General features: G+C 41.4%; 1 protein-coding gene across 2 annotated transcripts in view; it reads left to right on the top strand.

Annotated features, from left to right (window-relative positions):
• Positions 1-21,303, top strand: part of PRR16 (proline rich 16) — a 208,002-nt gene that overhangs the window by 174,527 nt on the left and 12,172 nt on the right. The window contains exon 3 of one of the 2 annotated variants that reach the window (XM_082784146.1): positions 5,344-8,133. The exons of the other annotated variant lie outside the window; for it this stretch is intronic. The gene's annotated coding sequence lies outside the window, so the exon portion shown is untranslated. Of the gene's footprint in view, positions 1-5,343; positions 8,134-21,303 lie in introns of those variants that run through there. 2 annotated transcript variants of the gene reach the window in all.

Raw genomic sequence — 21,303 nt, 5'->3', positions numbered from 1 at the left:
CTCTCCTCGAGTCTCCTCTCCTCTCCTCTCCTCTCCTCGAGTCTCCTCTCCTCTCCTCGAGTCTCCTCTCCTCGAGTCTCCTCGAGTCTCCTCTCCTCTCCTCTCCTCTCCTCTCCTCTCCTCTCCTCTCCTCTCCTCTCCTCTCCTCTCCTCTCCTCTCCTCTCCTCTCCTCTCCTCTCCTCTCCTCTCCTCTCCTCTCCTCTCCTCTCCTCTCCTCTCCTCTCCTCTCCTCTCCTCTCCTCTCCTCTCCTCTCCTCTCCTCTCCTCTCCTCTCCTCTCCTCTCCTCGAGTCTCCTCTCCTCGAGTCTCCTCTCCTCGAGTCTCCTCTCCTCTCCTCGAGTCTCCTCGAGTCTCCTCTCCTCTCCTCTCCTCGAGTCTCCTCGAGTCTCCTCGAGTCTCCTCGAGTCTCCTCTCCTCTCCTCGAGTCTCCTCTCCTCTCCTCGAGTCTCCTCTCCTCTCCTCTCCTCTCCTCTCCTCTCCTCTCCTCTCCTCTCCTCTCCTCTCCTCTCCTCGAGTCTCCTCGAGTCTCCTCTCCTCTCCTCTCCTCTCCTCGAGTCTCCTCTCCTCTCCTCGAGTCTCCTCTCCTCGAGTCTCCTCTCCTCTCCTCTCCTCTCCTCTCCTCTCCTCTCCTCTCCTCTCCTCTCCTCTCCTCTCCTCTCCTCTCCTCTCCTCTCCTCTCCTCTCCTCTCCTCTCCTCTCCTCTCCTCTCCTCTCCTCTCCTCTCCTCTCCTCTCCTCTCCTCTCCTCGAGTCTCCTCTCCTCTCCTCTCCTCTCCTCTCCTCGAGTCTCCTCTCCTCTCCTCGAGTCTCCTCTCCTCTCCTCGAGTCTCCTCTCCTCGAGTCTCCTCTCCTCTCCTCTCCTCTCCTCTCCTCTCCTCTCCTCTCCTCTCCTCTCCTCTCCTCTCCTCTCCTCTCCTCTCCTCTCCTCTCCTCTCCTCTCCTCTCCTCTCCTCTCCTCTCCTCTCCTCTCCTCTCCTCTCCTCGAGTCTCCTCTCCTCGAGTCTCCTCTCCTCTCCTCTCCTCGAGTCTCCTCGAGTCTCCTCTCCTCTCCTCGAGTCTCCTCTCCTCTCCTCGAGTCTCCTCTCCTCGAGTCTCCTCTCCTCTCCTCGAGTCTCCTCTCCTCTCCTCGAGTCTCCTCTCCTCTCCTCTCCTCTCCTCTCCTCTCCTCTCCTCTCCTCTCCTCTCCTCTCCTCTCCTCTCCTCTCCTCTCCTCTCCTCTCCTCGAGTCTCCTCGAGTCTCCTCGAGTCTCCTCTCCTCTCCTCTCCTCTCCTCGAGTCTCCTCTCCTCTCCTCTCCTCTCCTCTCCTCTCCTCTCCTCGAGTCTCCTCGAGTCTCCTCTCCTCTCCTCGAGTCTCCTCTCCTCGAGTCTCCTCGAGTCTCCTCTCCTCGAGTCTCCTCTCCTCGAGTCTCCTCTCCTCTCCTCTCCTCTCCTCTCCTCTCCTCTCCTCTCCTCTCCTCTCCTCTCCTCTCCTCTCCTCTCCTCTCCTCTCCTCTCCTCTCCTCTCCTCTCCTCTCCTCTCCTCTCCTCTCCTCTCCTCTCCTCTCCTCTCCTCTCCTCTCCTCTCCTCTCCTCTCCTCTCCTCTCCTCTCCTCTCCTCTCCTCTCCTCTCCTCTCCTCTCCTCTCCTCTCCTCTCCTGTCCTCTCCTCTCCTCTCCTGTCCTCTCCTCTCCTCTCCTCTCCTCTCCTCTCCTCTCCTCTCCTCTCCTCTCCTCGAGTCTCCTCTCCTCGAGTCTCCTCTCCTCGAGTCTCCTCTCCTCGAGTCTCCTCTCCTCGAGTCTCCTCTCCTCGAGTCTCCTCTCCTCTCCTCGAGTCTCCTCTCCTCTCCTCTCCTCTCCTCTCCTCTCCTCTCCTCTCCTCTCCTCTCCTCTCCTCTCCTCTCCTCTCCTCTCCTCTCCTCTCCTCTCCTCTCCTCTCCTCTCCTCTCCTCTCCTCTCCTCTCCTCTCCTCTCCTCTCCTCTCCTCTCCTCTCCTCTCCTCTCCTCTCCTCGAGTCTCCTCTCCTCGAGTCTCCTCTCCTCGAGTCTCCTCTCCTCGAGTCTCCTCTCCTCGAGTCTCCTCTCCTCGAGTCTCCTCGAGTCTCCTCTCCTCGAGTCTCCTCGAGTCTCCTCTCCTCGAGTCTCCTCGAGTCTCCTCTCCTCTCCTCGAGTCTCCTCTCCTCTCCTCGAGTCTCCTCTCCTCGAGTCTCCTCGAGTCTCCTCTCCTCGAGTCTCCTCTCCTCGAGTCTCCTCGAGTCTCCTCTCCTCTCCTCTCCTCTCCTCTCCTCGAGTCTCCTCTCCTCTCCTCGAGTCTCCTCGAGTCTCCTCTCCTCTCCTCTCCTCTCCTCGAGTCTCCTCTCCTCTCCTCGAGTCTCCTCTCCTCTCCTCTCCTCGAGTCTCCTCTCCTCGAGTCTCCTCTCCTCGAGTCTCCTCTCCTCGAGTCTCCTCTCCTCGAGTCTCCTCTCCTCTCCTCTCCTCGAGTCTCCTCGAGTCTCCTCGAGTCTCCTCTCCTCGAGTCTCCTCGAGTCTCCTCTCCTCTCCTCGAGTCTCCTCTCCTCTCCTCGAGTCTCCTCTCCTCTCCTCTCCTCTCCTCGAGTCTCCTCTCCTCTCCTCGAGTCTCCTCTCCTCGAGTCTCCTCTCCTCTCCTCGAGTCTCCTCTCCTCTCCTCTCCTCTCCTCTCCTCTCCTCTCCTCTCCTCTCCTCTCCTCTCCTCTCCTCTCCTCTCCTCTCCTCTCCTCTCCTCTCCTCTCCTCTCCTCTCCTCTCCTCTCCTCTCCTCTCCTCTCCTCTCCTCTCCTCTCCTCTCCTCTCCTCTCCTCTCCTCTCCTCTCCTCTCCTCTCCTCTCCTCTCCTCGAGTCTCCTCTCCTCGAGTCTCCTCTCCTCTCCTCGAGTCTCCTCTCCTCTCCTCTCCTCTCCTCTCCTCTCCTCGAGTCTCCTCTCCTCTCCTCGAGTCTCCTCTCCTCTCCTCTCCTCTCCTCTCCTCTCCTCTCCTCTCCTCTCCTCTCCTCTCCTCTCCTCTCCTCTCCTCTCCTCTCCTCTCCTCGAGTCTCCTCTCCTCGAGTCTCCTCTCCTCGAGTCTCCTCTCCTCGAGTCTCCTCTCCTCGAGTCTCCTCTCCTCGAGTCTCCTCTCCTCTCCTCTCCTCTCCTCTCCTCTCCTCTCCTCTCCTCTCCTCTCCTCTCCTCTCCTCTCCTCTCCTCTCCTCTCCTCTCCTCTCCTCTCCTCTCCTCTCCTCTCCTCTCCTCTCCTCTCCTCTCCTCTCCTCTCCTCTCCTCTCCTCTCCTCTCCTCTCCTCTCCTCTCCTCTCCTCTCCTCTCCTCTCCTCTCCTCTCCTCTCCTCTCCTCTCCTCTCCTCTCCTCTCCTCTCCTCTCCTCTCCTCTCCTCTCCTCTCCTCTCCTCTCCTCTCCTCTCCTCTCCTCTCCTCTCCTCTCCTCGAGTCTCCTCTCCTCGAGTCTCCTCTCCTCGAGTCTCCTCTCCTCGAGTCTCCTCTCCTCGAGTCTCCTCTCCTCGAGTCTCCTCTCCTCGAGTCTCCTCTCCTCTCCTCTCCTCGAGTCTCCTCGAGTCTCCTCGAGTCTCCTCTCCTCGAGTCTCCTCGAGTCTCCTCTCCTCTCCTCGAGTCTCCTCTCCTCTCCTCGAGTCTCCTCTCCTCTCCTCTCCTCTCCTCTCCTCTCCTCTCCTCGAGTCTCCTCTCCTCGAGTCTCCTCTCCTCTCCTCGAGTCTCCTCTCCTCTCCTCGAGTCTCCTCTCCTCTCCTCGAGTCTCCTTTCCTCTCCTCTCCTCTCCTCTCCTCTCCTCTCCTCTTCTCTCCTCTCCTCTCCTCTCCTTTCCTCTCCTCTCCTCTCCTCTCCTCTCCTCTCCTCTCCTCTCCTCTCCTCTCCTCTCCTCTCCTCTCCTCTCCTCTCCTCTCCTCTCCTCTCCTCTCCTCTCCTCTCCTCTCCTCTCCTCTCCTCTCCTCTCCTCTCCTCGAGTCTCCTCTCCTCGAGTCTCCTCTCCTCGAGTCTCCTCTCCTCTCCTCGAGTCTCCTCTCCTCTCCTCGAGTCTCCTCTCCTCTCCTCGAGTCTCCTCTCCTCGAGTCTCCTCGAGTCTCCTCTCCTCGAGTCTCCTCTCCTCGAGTCTCCTCGAGTCTCCTCTCCTCGAGTCTCCTCTCCTCTCCTCTCCTCGAGTCTCCTCTCCTCGAGTCTCCTCTCCTCTCCTCGAGTCTCCTCGAGTCTCCTCTCCTCTCCTCTCCTCTCCTCGAGTCTCCTCGAGTCTCCTCTCCTCTCCTCGAGTCTCCTCTCCTCGAGTCTCCTCTCCTCGAGTCTCCTCTCCTCTCCTCGAGTCTCCTCTCCTCGAGTCTCCTCTCCTCATCATTTTTCTCTCTCTCTCTTTTTTTTTTTTTTTTTCTCCCATGCTGAACAAAGGAAACTGTCCAGTCACTATGAAGAAGAGGAAATGTTAATGAAGGGCTAGATTTATAAGACTAATGGCAAAGAAGTAATTTCTCTTCTTGCAGTAGGGCAGCTCTAGCTGTAAATTACCAACACTGGAAGAGGAAGTTCTTATTCTCTTTTTCAGGAAATGTTAGTTTATAATGGTAACCCAAGCTAATGCCCTAGCTATCAGAAGGTAAGTATTCCGTGTTCTCATTTTCACATGCTGCTTTATCTTGTCTAATAAATAAAGTAAGTAAACAAAATAAGACAGGGAATCTCAGCACTGAGTTGGAGCATTATTCTCTTATACTGCCTCAAGGACTATTTTAGTGCTTTATGCAAATTACAACTGTGTCACAAAAGGAAACATTTAAGATCCAATACAAAATACTGCATAGTATTTTAGTGATTAGGAAACTTGTCTGTCAGGTTAAGAAGCTCCTGATGAGATGTGCTTCCTATTTAATTTGAGAACAGGGACTATAATCCAGATTTTCAGGTTCAATTAAGCTTCAATTCTAGAAGTTCCTCAAATACATCAATATTTTGCTCTTTGCTTATTAAAATCTTGAGTTCATTTCATTTTATGCCTGTAGGCATATTGTTAAACTGAGTTGGTGTTTTAGGGAGATTAGCACCTAAGAACTCATCACTTTAAGACCTGTATACAACCCAGGAGCTCGGACAGTAATGATCAGTTTCTCAAGTGTCATAATCTAATGTGATTCCAAAGATACCAGTGAACTAAGCCCATTTGCCCTGGCAGAGAACTAAAGCATGTATCAGTAATAAAGTACAACTATAAAAGCTCAAGGTTCGGAATACCAAAATTCTTTCAACTCTTGTTTACATGAAGAATGGAATGATTGTTCAAACTTCTGCTTTGTTTACTACTAACTTTATCCATTCAAAGTAACATTTTTATAACTTCGTCCTTGTCTTCTTTTCTTTTTCACAGCACCTTCAGGCTTGAAGGAATATCTATCTGGAGGCACGTCAGTTAATTTCTTGCATATCAAATTCATCATTGTGACTTCTTGCACGCCAGATCTGAAAAGTAATCAGGAGCCTGACCTTCCATGGAGCATGGGAAAGCCCTTCAAGTCAGAGCACAATGAATCACGAGTGTAATCTGTATTGAGTCAACTGTCTCAGATCAGAGGGCTGCAAGCTGAGTCCTGGCAAAAGCCACAGCCTTAAATTCCAGTTAGTGGAAAAGAAGAATAAAGAGGACTAAAAATCTTGCCCCATTTCAGAAACTGCTCTCCAAGCCTGACACTTGAGTTCTGTGCTGAGCAACCAGAGTAACAAACGATGAGTTTTTCATGGGTCAAGCCAGCATCCAAAAATATTTCAATATGTAGCCAAAAGGAGAAATGAAGCACTTAGGTGATAGCAGGATATGAATGCATTTACTGCAACAGAGGAATGTTACTGTCTATGGGGAAAGAAGATCTCTGTCATCCCTTGTACATATTCAAAGCCATACAGGAACAGGGCATCAGTGATGTTAAATTGCTTAAAAGGATGCTGTCTCCTGTCCTCCATCCAACTTTGAAGAAGTTCAGCTGTTAGAGATTGCATCTCAATGCACTTCTAGTATTTGCACTGTCACCTCCATTCAGGGTAATGACGTGTGCCACTGTTTGCACAGACAGCCCCAGGAGATTTTTGACCACAACAAGCTATATTTTGCTGGGGCTTCAAAAGGAATATAAAAGTTAGAACTGAAGAAAAACATTTGTGCGCGCTTTCACTATGGGGATCTCTTCACTGAAAGGACTATGGTCCTTTCTTAGGTTTAAATAAATACATACATATACATACATATATATATATGTATATATATGAAAAAGCATCAACATTATAAGGTGTGTTTAAAAAGGGGATATAATCTTTTTTAATACCATCCATTTTTTATCATATTAGCAGCCAAGAAATTTAATCTATTGAAGTATACACCCAAACCGTTCCTGTTGAACACTGATATTATAGTCCCAGTTACTGTTAAAGAAAAGAAGTCATTTGTAATATGTATTTGACATAATTTTTTTCTAACCATTTGTCTATACTTCATGGAGAAATTGAACAGACAAGCAACATTCTCAGTTTATTTTTCTAAATAAATGTCTTGTTTATATTATTTGCAGTCACTTATTTTGGCTGATTTTCATTATCTTCAAAATATGATTTAAAGACAGAACCAGAACACAGAAATCATTCATTCATGTTAAGCTGTAATGATTTGCTGACCAAAAGCTTTAATATAAATATTGTAATTTGTAAAATGATGAAGTATATTTATACCGGCAAATATGTATGGTAAACAAGAGGAGGTATTTTAACTCTTAATTTCAGAACATAGTTTATTTTAATATCCACATGAAGAAATCTAAATATATAATGGGATAAATTTTTTATTATCAGTAAGTTTTAGCAAGTAAAATTTGGATGTTTAAATGAAAGGAATGTAGTCTAATAATAGTAGTTTCCCAAATTACACAGAAATCTTTTATCAACTTTCTCATATTATTCAAAAACTATTTTTGTTGTTGATTTTTTTTTATTTGTTTGTTTGTATGTGTTAGTATACTGAAAAGGCCATGAAGATGATGCCATTTGATCACAAAAAAATGAGAAGTTATAGGATAAGAGGTTGTTCCTTAGAACAGTCTACAGTTTACAGTTAAGAACAGTTATTTTTATTCATCTACTGCAGTGATTTGTTATCAAGTTGTTGAAGATTTCAATGCTAGCACTCTTTTGAATAAAAATATTTTCCTTTTTCCTTAGTCCGTTAGCCTGTGTGTAATTTTAAGAGAAAAGTAAAACGTGATTCCCTATTCACTTAAAGCATTCATCTTAAATCAAGTCTTGTGTATCTGATTTATAAAGCTGAAGAGTTTTTTTGTTGTTGTTATTGTTGTTTTGTTTTTTCTTTAATTCCATTGCTTTTTGAAACCTATTAAGTGCTCACTAAGAGAAAAACGTTCTTTCAAAAACAACAACAAATGGAAAATCCAAGCCATTTTTCACCTGTGGGTTAACCTTGTAATAGGCAGATGTTTTAAAAATGTATTGCTCTGCTCTAGTGTACTAACAAGTGTATGCGTGTGTTTGTGTGTGTGCACGCATGCGCATCCCTACCTGCTGATGAATGCCAGCTCTGCTGAAGTAAGTGCCCCAAGTCCTGTTATTGCAGGAGATGCTCATGTTGTATACTTTGGAAAAAGACTTGAGTGCTGTCTTTGCTTGTGACTCTGAAGCCATAAATAGATTTACAGTTTTTTGTGAATTAAACAAATGAATTAATTAAGAGAATATTAGTCTACCTTACTGGGCAAAACTCGGAATCATCTCATGGTTTGACTCTCTTTTTCACGGAAAGCTGGAGGTCAATTTCCACTGGTGCAGTTGATAAATGAAACCTTTGTATCTGCTAAAGAATGATGATTGGTGTTTTTTGTTTGTTTGTTTGTTTGTTTTTCCCACATATTTTATCTTACGGTTTGCTTAAAAGCATTTAAATATGACTTTACTTATTTGTCATCAGAGTCATGTATTTGGATGCACAGCTTGCATGGGTTTCATTATGTACACTCTTTGGATAGCCTGTGTTTTAAAACTGGGGATCTTACTCCTTCAGACTAATATTCAGAGTTGTTTAATGAAGGGACATTATCAAAATAGTAAGAAAATTTCAGAATGATAATTTGAGCACTTTCATTATCATCTAATAATATTTGGAAAATCTCTTTTTTATTTTTATTATTTTTTTTTTTTTGTGAACAGAATGCATTCATCTATATTTGAAAATAGCCCAATAAAAGTCTCATGAAATAATTAATTACTACTTGCTAATACTTTTCTGCTGTGCTAAGTTCTAGATCAGCTCCTGTGTGAAAATGTTTTTACACACATCACCCGAAACAGTGTAAAATTTTCTTCAGAAAAAAGCAACAGATGAAAAATAGTAACCTCAGACAGGTTTTATACTATGTGTGCAATGCAAAAATGATAAATATATGAGATGTGGACTGAAGCATATATAGTTGTCAGAAGACACTGCAAATCATGTTTTACATCCATGATTTTAGTAGTTTACAACTGTAGTTTACAACTCCAAGTTAACTGGGGGTTTCCTGCTGGACAGCAAATTTCAGTGCATATACACATGCACATGAGAATACACATATTGTGTCTTATTTTGCCAGCAGTGGGGCTGAGGTAAACCTAGATTCCTTGACATTTTAGAATTAAATTTTTAAGTCTCGAGGTAGGTATTCGGTATTGTGATATACATTGAGCTGGTGTCTACATATTATGCAGATGTTCCTCTGAGATAACAGTTCAACACAGGAAAATAAAATGTTAGTGGGATTTCAGATTATTATTTTTTTATCCGATTTTCTTCAGTGTTTGCAAATAATTAGAACTGAAGTATTTTTTTTTTTTTTTCATATATTTTTAAACCAGAGGAGACAATTATCTAATTCTGCATACTGATGCCATGAAAGCCAAAAATGTTATTTTTCCCATTATCTTAGGCTAAACATTTTGACAAAAACAGCAGAATGTTTTCAATGAAGGTAATGTTATAAAGACACATTTTAAGTACCAGGATCTTTTGTTGTTGTTGTTTTATGTTTTGTTTTGTTTTGTTTTGTTTAGCATCATGTATATAATATCTGCAGAACTGCTTGTACAATACAGTGACGTTTCTTTATTTGGCATCTGAAAAGCTAAGAAACCAATGTGCTTGAAATGATGAAGCTTATGAAACAAAAAGCTGACACAATTCTGGGTGTGTCCAGAAGACAGAAAATTCAGTTAATGAACTTTTTTATACACAAGGACCATTGTCAATTTCATGAGAGAAACAGAGATGTTAAAGTAGCTGTTTCATAAAGCTGAAGCAAAAGACTGCATAAGTCTGCTGATGATCAGGATGATTTTAAAGTGCCCTCTCATTTAAGCAGTTGCCCCAAGTGTCACATGGCAAGAATATTCCCAAGGGACAGATTTGTTACTACTAGGGAATACATTCTCAGTCCACACTGAAGCTCTCCAATGACTTTTCAAATAATCCTGTCCACAGGATAGTTTAGCTGTGCCAGTTATGGTGTCTGGGGATGGAAAGGTATGATGCTACCCTGGTGCTCCTATTGAAGGTAGGTGTCTGTTTCCACACATGGGTTACTCATGCACCTGGTAGACCCAGAAGCCAACCAGAGACAGCTGCACAGGAAGCATACCAGCAGTGAGGAGGAGACAGGGGACAGAAGTCCTCTGGGTGCCTCTGACAGAAGAATAGGAGGCAGGAGAGCCCTAGGCAAACTTTCAAAGGTATCAGGAAAGACACTGTGAGTGTAAACCTCATAACTGAAATTATGGAGTGACTGAGAGATAAAGCTCAGTTTATGTTGTCTGGTATTAAGTACCATTGCTCTTTTGTGGGTTTAAGAGTGACTTATTTAACAGATGTGCTCAGCAGGTGTTTGACAGCAATGTTGCAGCAGACTAGGATCTCTTCAGAGACTGTTTCTGTTTTATAGAGTAACTGAGGGGGAATATTTTCACATATAACTGCAAAAATGCTGCAAGGAGAAAGTGTGTCCTGAAGAGAAACAAAAGAGACCTCAAGAATGCAGGAGGCTGTAAAGAAAAGTTCACTTTTAAATTGAGATCAAAAGTGAATCTAAGAGTGGAAAAAAGGCAGTAAGTGAAGCAGGGCATGTGGGGGGTACACCTACTGGGGAGAAATTATAGAAACATGTTGTAAGGAGAAGATTGAGTCTTACAAAGAAAATGAGACTGAAGAGAGTAACAAATACACTAAAGAAAATATAAGTTTTCCTAGAAAGCTGCAGAGACTATCTTATTGATTTTTTTAATGGATTGGATAGTTAAGGATCCCATGAACAAAGCAGCAAAAGCTAGGTGGATGTGGTGCAAAATATTTTAGCTGAAGTTCTCTCTAGATTCAATATCCTTGCAGGACTGCAGAAGCCAGTAAATCTCTCAGTAGTTGTGTTCAACTTCAGAAAATAGAGTTACATACAAACAAGGACTCCTGCTAAGGAAGAATCTGGAAGAAATCATTAAGAGTTATGTCATGGCAGATGGCACAGATGCTAATTAAGATATTTCATTGAAGGCAGAGAACAAATATTTCCTGCTTAGTAAGAAAGGCTTGAGAAAGGGCAAGAAGGAGCCTGCAAGGCTAGGCAGCATGATATCAGAGACTGATAAAGGCAAGAAGGCATCCTTCAGGAACTTGAAGACTTATGAAGAGAATAGAAAGGACTGTAAATTTGTTAATACTAAATATTAAAATAAAATCCAGAGCAAGGCATATCAAAATAATTGCAAGATACATGAGAGTATTAACCTAAAGATACACAAGAGAGTTAACCAAAATAGTTGCAAGAAACTTGAAAGTTAAGAAATGCTTTTTCTAAATTATAAGCAGCAGGGAGTCTGGCGGAGAGTCTGTCATGCCAAAAGATATTCAAGGGAAAGAGAAACACTGAGAAGAGTTATAACAACAAAATTGTTTTAATCTTTTACTTCTGCTTTCCCTGTAGGAGGATTTGGAGAGACTGTCACACAGGACTTTTTCTCCATGATGGAACTCATCTGAAGTCATTCAGTGGTGGTAGAAAACAAAATGTAGAAAATATCAAAAACAGATGGCACCCACCCAGGATTTTTAAAAGTACTCAGGGGTGAAATATTTAAAATGGTAGCTGTGGTGTGTGAAATTCATGTTTAAAACCTTTGATGTTTTTTTTGAGATGTGAGATTGTAAATAATGTTGCTAACTTTAAAATGAATCTATGAGAGGTTAAGAGAAGAAAATAGACCAATAAGACTGTAATGGGCAAATTAGTAGGAACTATAAAAACGGATCTTTAAAAAAGGATCAGAAGGTGGTTAACAGTATCAGAGTCACCAAACACTCAGAAAAGAATGTTTAAGGCTGTCTTAGCAGTGGCTAAGAAAGTTCTTGCAATCTTAAAAAAACTAGCTAAAGTATCAGAGGGAAGGGTGGTTTTCACGGTCAGTTTTCACAGCAGAAAGAAGCCACCAATGAAGTCTCGTGGAGCATGTACTGGGATCTATGTTCCTCAAAATGTATGTGGGCATGTGAACATGCTGGAAATGTAATAAATAGTTATTTCATAAATTTGCTGATCGTACTAAGTTATTAAAGGTGGTAAATATGTGTGATTGGACTGTTTATTAAAATAGCAAATGAAATTAAGTGAAGGTAAACATAACAAGTGACATTTTATTTAACGTAATATTTCACTTATCTTGATATTTTTCAGTTAAATATTTCTATGAAAATACTAGTCCTGTGCATAGCAGGTCAAAAAACGCAAGTATGCAGTTGAGAATTATTAGGCAAGTGACAGAGTAAAGAAGTGAGCATCACTGCATCAATATAGATGTATGCTAGGCCATGGTATTTAACCTTTTAAATAAAGTTTGTAGTTTTGATCCCCATCTGGAGATAGGGGAAAAAAACAACAACAACAACAACAACAAAACTAAGAATGTAATCAAGCTGAAAGAGCTTCCATGAATGGGTGAAAATGATAGTCAGCGGGCAGGAGATTATTCTGTCCAAGAAGTGGAAGCAGACAATGATTCTTCACATCACAGGAGAAGCATGAAAGGGAAGTACAACAGAGATCAATAAAATTATGAGTGGTATAAAGTGTCTAGTTCTAGGGGGTACCAAAAAAGCTCACAACAAGCAAGATGACAACAGAAAAAGAAGTTATTTAAGCAATGTGGTGTGAAACTGGGGAACTGTTGCTTAGCATATTGCATATGCATATGGGACTCAGGAGAGGCTAAGAGGAACAGAAAGAAAATAGGCATCAAGAGTTGCTATTTAAAATGATAGTATTTCTGGCTCAGCCATGAGCTATGAACCATTGGTGGCAGGAAGGCTATCTGGAAGAAGCATTTCTACATGCATGCCTTTGATCATTGTCAGCTGGTTTGTAGCACAGTTATACTGCTAACTTAAATTGAAAAACTTTGAAGTCACTGAAACACTTACGGTCAGAAAAATCTCTACTTATAAAGTTTATTGTGTACTTTATAGAGGCACTGTTATTACTCCAAACAAATCAACAAAACTCTCCAAGAATGATCATACAGAAAGGACTACAAAAATGTCTAAAAAAAAGTAAGGGATTTTCTTCTGAAAATCATGCCATAATGAAAAATTCACCTGTGTTTGTGCATTACCATGTTTAGGCACTGATAGGCATGTGTAGTAGAAGAAGAATGCCAAGAAGAGTGAAAGACATGGAGATGCATACTTTGGAAAGAAACATGTTCCTGTGTTGCTATAATTTATGATCTCTTGATTAGTGCTGATTATATATGTTTACTTAAAAGTAAACTTGTCCTCTATATATTTCCTTAATTTTTATACCTGGAAAAAAAATACTCTACTGATAAATGCAGTTGCGCTATATGTTGTGAATGGAAATCATTTGAATAATTGGAATTGGGAACTTACAATTTAATCCTGAGACTCACTTTGATTGGACAAAATCCCTTTAGTTTTCTGCATTTGAATATTGAAAGAGTTTTTTATCTTTCCACTAAAGTAACATCAGCTGTGCATATGACAAATCTGTTACTTATAGTGTAAGCTTTATCTAGGCTTTTCATGTTTCTTGAGTTATCACAGAATCACAGAATTTCTAGGTTGGAAGAGACCTCAAGATCATCGAGTCCAATCTCTGACCTAACGCTTGCAGTCCCCACTAAACCATATCCCTAAGCTCTACATCTAAACGTCTTTTGAAGACTTCCAGGGATGGTGACTCCACCACTTCCCTGGGCAGCCTGTTCCACTGCCTCACAACCCTTTCAGTGAAGAAGTTCTTCCTAACATCTAACCTAAAACTCCCCTGGCTCAACTTAAACCCATTCCCCCTTGTCCTGTCACCAGGCACGTGGGAGAACAGACCAACCCCCACCTCTCTACAGCCTCCTTTAAGGTAGCTGTAGAGAGCAATAAGGTCGCCCCTGAGCCTCCTCTTCTCCAGGCTGAACAAGCCCAGCTCCCTCAGCCGCTCCTCATAGGACTTGTTCTCCAGGCCCCTCACCAGCTTCGTCGCCCTTCTCTGGACCCGCTCAAGCACCTCGATGTCCTTGTAGCGAGGGGCCCAAAACTGAACACAGTACTCGAGGTGCGGCCTCACCAGAGCAGAGTACAGGGGGACGATCACCTCCCTAGCCCTGCTGGCCACACTGTTTCTTATGCAAGCCAGGATGCTGTTGGCCTTCTTGGCCACCTGAGCACACTGCTGGCTCATATTCAGCCGACTATCAACCATCACTCCCAGGTCCTTCTCTGCCTGGCAGCTCTCCAACCACTCATCTCCCACCCTGCAGCTCTGCTTGGGGTTATTGCATCCCAGGTGGAGGACCCGGCACTTGGCCTTGTTGAATTTCATGCAGTTGACCTCAGCCCATCGGTGCAGCCTATCCAGATCCTCCTGCAGAGCTTTCCTACCCTCGAGCAGATCGACACACACACCTAACTTGGTGTCATCTGCGAACGTACTGAGGGTGCACTCAATGCCCTCGTCCAGATCATAGATGAAGATATTAAAGAGGACCGGCCCCAGCACTGAGCCCTGGGGAACGCCACTAATAACCGGCCTCCAACTGGACTTGACTCCATTCACCACGACTCTTTGGGCCCGGCTATCCAGCCAGTTTCTAACCCAATGAAGCGTGTGCCAGTCCAAGCCAAGAGCAGCCAGTTTCTTGAGGAGAATGCTGTGGGAAATTGTGTCAAAAGCCTTGCTGAAGTCAAGGTAGACCACATCCACAGCCTTTCCCTCATCCACCCAGCGCGTCACTTTGTCATAGAAGGAGATCAGGTTCGTCAGGCATGACCTGCCTTTCATAAACCCATGCTGCCTGGGCCTGATCACCTGCTTGCCCTGCAAGTGCCACATGATGACTCTCAAGATAATCTGCTCCATGAGCTCCCCTGGCACTGAGGTCATAGTCCCAGTTAAAATTATCTTTTCAATGCACTGGTTCAGGCAGAACCTCCTGTGCTTCAGTTTGTGCCCATTAACTCTTGTCCTGTCTCTGGACACAACTGAAAAGAGACTGGTTCCATCCTCTTGACACCCTCCCCTCAGATATTTATACAGATCTATGAGGTCTCGCCTCAGTAGTCTCTTTTCCAGGCTAAATAGACCCAGTTCTTTCAGCCTGTCCTTGTATGACAGGTGCTCCCTTCCAACATCTTTGTAGCTCTCTATCTCTCTTGTAGGGATGTAGTTCTACAACCCTCTTGCACTGTGGAGCCCAGAACTGTACACAATACAGCAGATATGACCTCAGCAGGGCTGAGCAGAGGGGCGGGATCATCTCCCTTGACCTGCTGGCAACGCTCTTCCAAATACAGACCAGGATACTGTTCACCTTCTTGGCAGAAAGGTCACATTGCTGGCTCGTGGTCAGCCTGCTGTCCACCAGCACTCCCAGGTCTCTCCATCATTATTTGATTCCATTTAAAGAGATTTTCCAGTAATGATTAATAGGTTATGCAACAATAAATATATATACTTTTTTCAAATAAATATTTTTTAACTTTTGTAGATGACAAAGTCAGTAAATCACTTCTATTTATTCTAATTTAATAAATATAATATTGAATAATTGTGTGTGTCACTGTTACAGCTGTGGTGCTTTGTAGTCTTTACCCATGTATTTTGTGAAGACAAGTAGTCAAGTCCAGTGGAATGAGCAACCCTATGGAACTGAGCAGGACAAGAAGTAATTTCTAAATGGTGTCAAGAACCTGTTCAACTTGGATGTGAGGAGAAAGCTTGGGACAGAAAAAACATTGTAATAGGTCTTATAGTCTTAATCTTGACATCTTGAAGTATACAGAAATCTGACAGGAAAGATTAATGCATTTTTGTTCAAACACAGAGGCAGGGGAGTGACTTCGATGACCTTCTTATAAATGGGGAAGAAGTTTTCAAATAGAATATGAGGCTGTGAATTTGACTATTATTAATACTGCCATCAATTGGGAGCAAGCAACACGGTAAAGGAAAGTGAGTGAGAGCCCAAGAGTAAATGTATAAGTTATACTTTTGATGTACTTGTCAGGATTTCAGAGAGCTGAGTGGTGTTCGTTATGGTATACATGGATATTACCAAAGAGGGTAATGCTACCATAGGGTGACCCAAGCAGAAAATACTTGGTTGTCAGATCTCATAAAATTTGTAAAGATTATCAAAACACTGTAGAAAAGCTTACAAGAATGTGAAATTTGCAAACACTAAGTATTGAAAGGTCTGCTGAAAAAAGATTTGAGACCAAAAGAGTCTGTCATGCCAACAAGCACAGAATCCCTTTAAACACACTATCTGGATTTGCTTTTAATTCATTTGTCCTCAGCCCATATACACAGGAAAGTAGATTGTTATCTGTGTGGACAAAATCATTAAGAAGGGCAGAAAAAAATTAAATTGCTTAGGACTTTGTTATCACTTCTACTTAATCTGGGTATGTAGCAGGGTAAAAATAAGTATGTATGTTCTTTTTTGATAGTTTGTTCTCACTTTAATTCTACTTTCTGTTGCCAGTATAAAGCAAAAGGATTTACTTAAATAAAATAAGACTTTCTCTCCTTGGCAATATTGTTTTATTCTAGTCAACAGGAAAATGAATAATAATTCGCCATTTGTATGATAAGTCCTGAATTAAGGAAGAACCAGGCTAGCTGATTCCTGGAAGTCTCAGTGAAATGTGAGTGGGAGAGGGGTTGAGAACAAATAATATTTATTTCTCATTATGTGTTGTGTGAGAATTAGAATTATTTTCTGGATGTATTTCCTTCTACTGGCATGAAGTATGAAAATGATCTAGATTAGACACTTTAGTTAACTGAAGCTACATGAGTAACAATCTTAGTAGTGTAAGATATGAAAAATGACAGAAGTCCTCTTTATTGAAGAAGGTTGGTGAAATAAGTTTTGACTAATATTTAATGGCCATATTTAAAAGTAATTAAGTAATTTATGAATGGATTCATTGAGCATGAACAGTAAAAGTAACAGATAATCTGTTTTTTACTAGGACTTTTATGAGCAAAGGAAAAAAAATCATTTATCATTATGGCTCTTTCTAAAACATTCTAGTATGTCCTTGTTGTATTTGCTGTGATCAGCTTAGTAATAGAAACCACACAGATAGTATAAGGAAAAAAATTATCCAGATAAATAGAACATATCAACTTCACAACTTTTCATAAATATTATTAGTTTATCATCTCTACATGCCTGCAGTAATATCTAATATGTCTTTTTTCTAGAATGTTCTGCATAAACTAGAATATATAGGGAAGGGGGAGTATCCTACTGACAAAGCGGGGATGAAGACCAAGGCAATTACTCAGAATATGTAATTTAGGTGTTAATTACATATTCTAATATGTAATTAATATGTTAATTAGGTGCTAAGCAAAAAAAAAGTCTAAAAAATCTTTTCAGAGTCCCATTAATACAAATGGGCATCAGTGTAATCCTTGAGGCATGATATCTTAATTTTGACTTAAGCAGGAAATGCAATTTAATGATGTCTCTAAGGACAGAAATATTGGGGCTGCAGGCAGAAACATAAAAAGCATAGTAAGTTTTCAAATGCATGAATGGCAGAGGTAATACATTCTGTTCATGTACCCTCTGGACTCACGTCTTTGATAAAGGTGTGTTTTTACATAGATGTAGGAGGAAATCTACTGGGAAAAAATACTATAGACAGCACCTGCTGTTCTCCTGCTGTGAGTTACTGTACTGCTTTGTCTTCATAGATACCATTTACCAGAGAGATGTATTTTTTTAAATGGTTTTGAAATTTTATCTATTATGGATTTACATTATATTATGAATTTACTAGCTACCATTTATTCTGGTATGTACAATCTGCTTTAATACTCCAGAACAAGAAAACAAAAATATTTAATTCACTGAAGTATTATTAAGTTCTCAGGTACAAAGGTCACTTGGACCAGCTAATAAGCCACATAAGTTCTTGTCTAATATTCCTGTTTTGGTATTAATCGTATCTCAGATTCTCTACCTCTCTCTCTCAATTTATCCATTCTCTTCTTAATATTCATTTTAAACCAAGCTAAGGTTTATTTGATCAATCATTTCTAATTATCTTCTCCACCAAACTTCTTTATCACTCCCCCTCCTACTCAGGACAGGGGGAAAATAGAATCAAAAAGCTAACTAACAAAACAACAACAAAAAAAGCTTCTTGAGAAAATCAGTTTAATGAAAGTTTAATGAAAGAAAATCAAAGGTGATGCATGGAAACAAAGTGGATTCTATATTGTCTACTATATTTATATTTGTGTTGTCTACTTCCCATCAATGCGTGGCTTCCAGCCACTTCTTGGGAAGTGGACCCCCTGTGCAAGTAGCAATTTCTCTGGAAAGCAAATACCTTCATAATGACAACACCCCATACTCCTCCTTTCTCTTAACTTTTATTGGTGAGCAAGATGTCATATAATATCCAATATCTCTTTGGTCGCTTTGGGTTAGCTGTCCCAGCTGTGTTCCCTCCTCACCTCTTGCCTAACCCCCGCCTACAGGCCATAGGGGGGGCAATTGGAGACAGCCTCAATGCTGTGCCAGCACTGCTCAGCAACTGGTGTGACATCAACACTGTTCTAGCTACACATGCAAAGCACCGTGTTATATGGGATGCAGTGAGGAAAGTTAACTCCATTCCAGACTGACTGAATACCCAGAATGATATTTAATCATTCTATATGTTTATATATTTCTATAAAATATATTATGTGCTAGAATAAAAGCTGCAAAAATACAACTCTAATGTCTGAATGCTTTAGATTACATAATACTTAAAGACACACTAAGATTTCTGGTATGGAGTCTGCATGTTTAGAACCTTTTTATTATTATTATTATTATTATTATTATTATTATTATTATTATTATTATTATTATTATTAAGTTTTGGATTAAGCAGTTTGACATTTATCTTCATTGTCATCCTGCCAACGGCAATTCATTTTGTCTAATATCTTGCTGAAGAATGGAATGACAGGAAGTATTGAAATCAAGTAGTAGACATGATACATACTGCAGTCAGGTATATTCCTCAGGCAACATTAATGAATCAATAATCTTGAAGTGTATAAAAGTTGGTATGGTTTTCCTTTATTTATAAAAAAGTTATATTTTTTTGTCTATTTCCAATATCCAACCTGCAAATTATGCCAAGGTTATTTTCTGGGCCTTCATCAGACTGCAGTTTCAGAATAAGTACTTCTCAGAGAGTGCCTATAACCGTGATCATCTGAAGACAGAATATGCTTAACCTCAGTTAGAATTAAGAGTCTCAGTATAACTGTGAAGCGCTGAATTCTTGGCCTTCTACTCCTTTGAATCCCTAATAGCTACTTCAAAGATAATGATGCTTTTTGGAGGAATGTGGTTAGTAAGCTAACGACAAACAAAAACCACGCAGAGAGAGACATTTTTGTAGCACTGGTAAAGGACTGCTAAAATGTTCTAAGAGGCAAATATAACAAAAATGAAAATGTATTTTTTGAACATATAAAGAACATTTTACTTTCAAGAATGGCAAAATGCCAGTCTCGTGAAAGTATTGTAACATCCCTTAAAGAAAGCATGGGGACCGAGAACTTATTTGCTTCAGTGGTCTTTAATTTTGTATATTTTTTTCATATTCAGCTGCCTGCAAATCTGTGCTACTATATACCGGTGAATAGCTATGGCAGCAGGGCCTGAAGTCCTTAGAGGATACCTATTTTATTTATTTATTTATTTATTTATTTCCTTCCCCCAGACTCTCACAACCCTAAATTATGTCAAAAATTGGACTTTCAAAAAAACACAGAAGAATAATGACAGCTAGATGAGCCTTGGAGTACCAACACTGTTTCTTAGGTCTTTCATTAAAACTAACAATGATTTATGTCTTCACCAGAAATCAACTGTTTTCCTGCCAGAAAGTGTAATTTTCTGATAGATAGTGATTATGGATAAAAAGGAAATATGTCTTTATCACTTTCAGCAACTTCAGAGGCTAAAAAAGTTCAATCAAACACACAAATAGACCTAATATCTTACATACAAAAGACTCCTGTGCCCTTAGACCCACACCCAAAGTTTGTCCAGAGCATGTTTTCCTATGTCTAACATACTGGAATCCAAGAACCTGAAGAAAACCCATAAATCATTTAGAAGAAACCAGGCTATATTCAAATGCAAAATGTTTAACAGTATTTCAGAATGATAAATATGAGGACATTGTTGAAAATGATGTATTTGGCAACCAGAGTTTTCCAGAGACAGAAACTTCTCTAGTCTGAGAAATGTGTGTCTTCATGAATGAATGTAAGATGTAGAGAATGGTTGAGTCAGAATGGGAACACAGAAGTGAGAATTGACGAGTTCTGTTTCAACAGAAATGTTGCAGTCATAGGGGTGAATGGAATTTGTGTAGTTCATGGGGAGTTCACATTCATCTACCCAGTGGGGTGTCCCTGTGAGCTGCACTCTGCACTGCTCTGCGTAGCCATGGTGCTGCAGGGAGACTTCTGGCAGTGCCAGATGGTTTTGATGGCTGCTGTTTTCATTCCAAAGTCTCTCCCTCCCATTGTAAATCTTCATGCTTTCATATACTTTTTTTCAGGCTGACTCCTTCTTTGTGTCTAAAGTCTCTAATCCTCTCCTTACCATTTAATCTCCTGGCTATTTAACAAGTTCAGTTTAGTTTAACAGGTGAATTAGTTAACAAGTTATTTAACAGATTAATGCATACTGCTTAACCCTTACATTCTTCACTTAACAGGTGGGATAGCATTACCCAGATCATTTATTTGCCAAGGGTGCACCTTGCAGGTACCTTTGCAACATACTGATGGAAGGAATGCCTGATAATTCTCAAACGTTTTTCTGAAAATAGAGGAACTTTCCTGAAGAATTCTTTCTATTAAGAACTAAGCAGACTTTATTTTCTGCAAAGAAAATACAGGACTTCTGTGCCTGTATCTGGGATTTCGAAACCTTGCTTTCATATATTTTTTCCTTGCTTTCTGAGAAAAGTGGTCAGACAGCATAGAAATGTTTATTTCTTAGGTGAAGGGATATCTTTGAGTATATTAATTTTGTACAAAGCAAATCTTCTTGAAAGAAAAGACTGGATGGAATTTCCTGCCCAGTGACTTGGCCCTGCTCTCAGGAGGCAGACTTTTATTTTAAGCAATTCTTTGAGTGTGTGTATTGTAGTAAAATTTGGCTTTCTTTGTGAAATACTGTTTTTATTACTGCCACAGCAGTCTATTATCCCCATGATGATAAGTTTCCTCATAAAGCTAATGTATTGTACATAGCTGGGTACTGTGAACTTGTGGCAGTACGGTGGACTGACTGTCTAGTGCATAAGAGTTTTAAAGACAGGAAAATAACTGTTGCATCTCTGTTTTCCCTTTTCCAGCTTTCCCTATGAAAAGAAATATTCTAGATGAAAATTGTAAGGGCTCAGTGCCATCACTATTTTTTCACTGAGTAAAACATGACCTTTATTTTAATTTGGGATAACTTTGTTCACTGGTCCAGTTTGCTAACAGCTTTCATTTAAGGTAGATCAAAAATATCTAAGTCTGCCTAAAACAAATGCAAATTTAAAGAACATATCCTCTCACACTCTGAATATAATGCCTTTGACTCCATGCATAGAGGTGTGTTCTTGGAATAAACTAAATGGGAGAACAGTGATGGCATTCAGAAACAGAATATGAAGACTACCTTAGGAAGCATTAATATATGGCTAAGTGAGAAAACT

This window comes from Aythya marila, assembly GCF_965140915.1.
Source record: "Aythya marila genome assembly, chromosome: Z".
Lineage (NCBI taxonomy): Eukaryota > Metazoa > Chordata > Aves > Anseriformes > Anatidae > Aythya > Aythya marila.
Note: the sequence above shows the minus strand (reverse complement) of the source record. Positions and strands in the feature narration are given on the sequence as shown.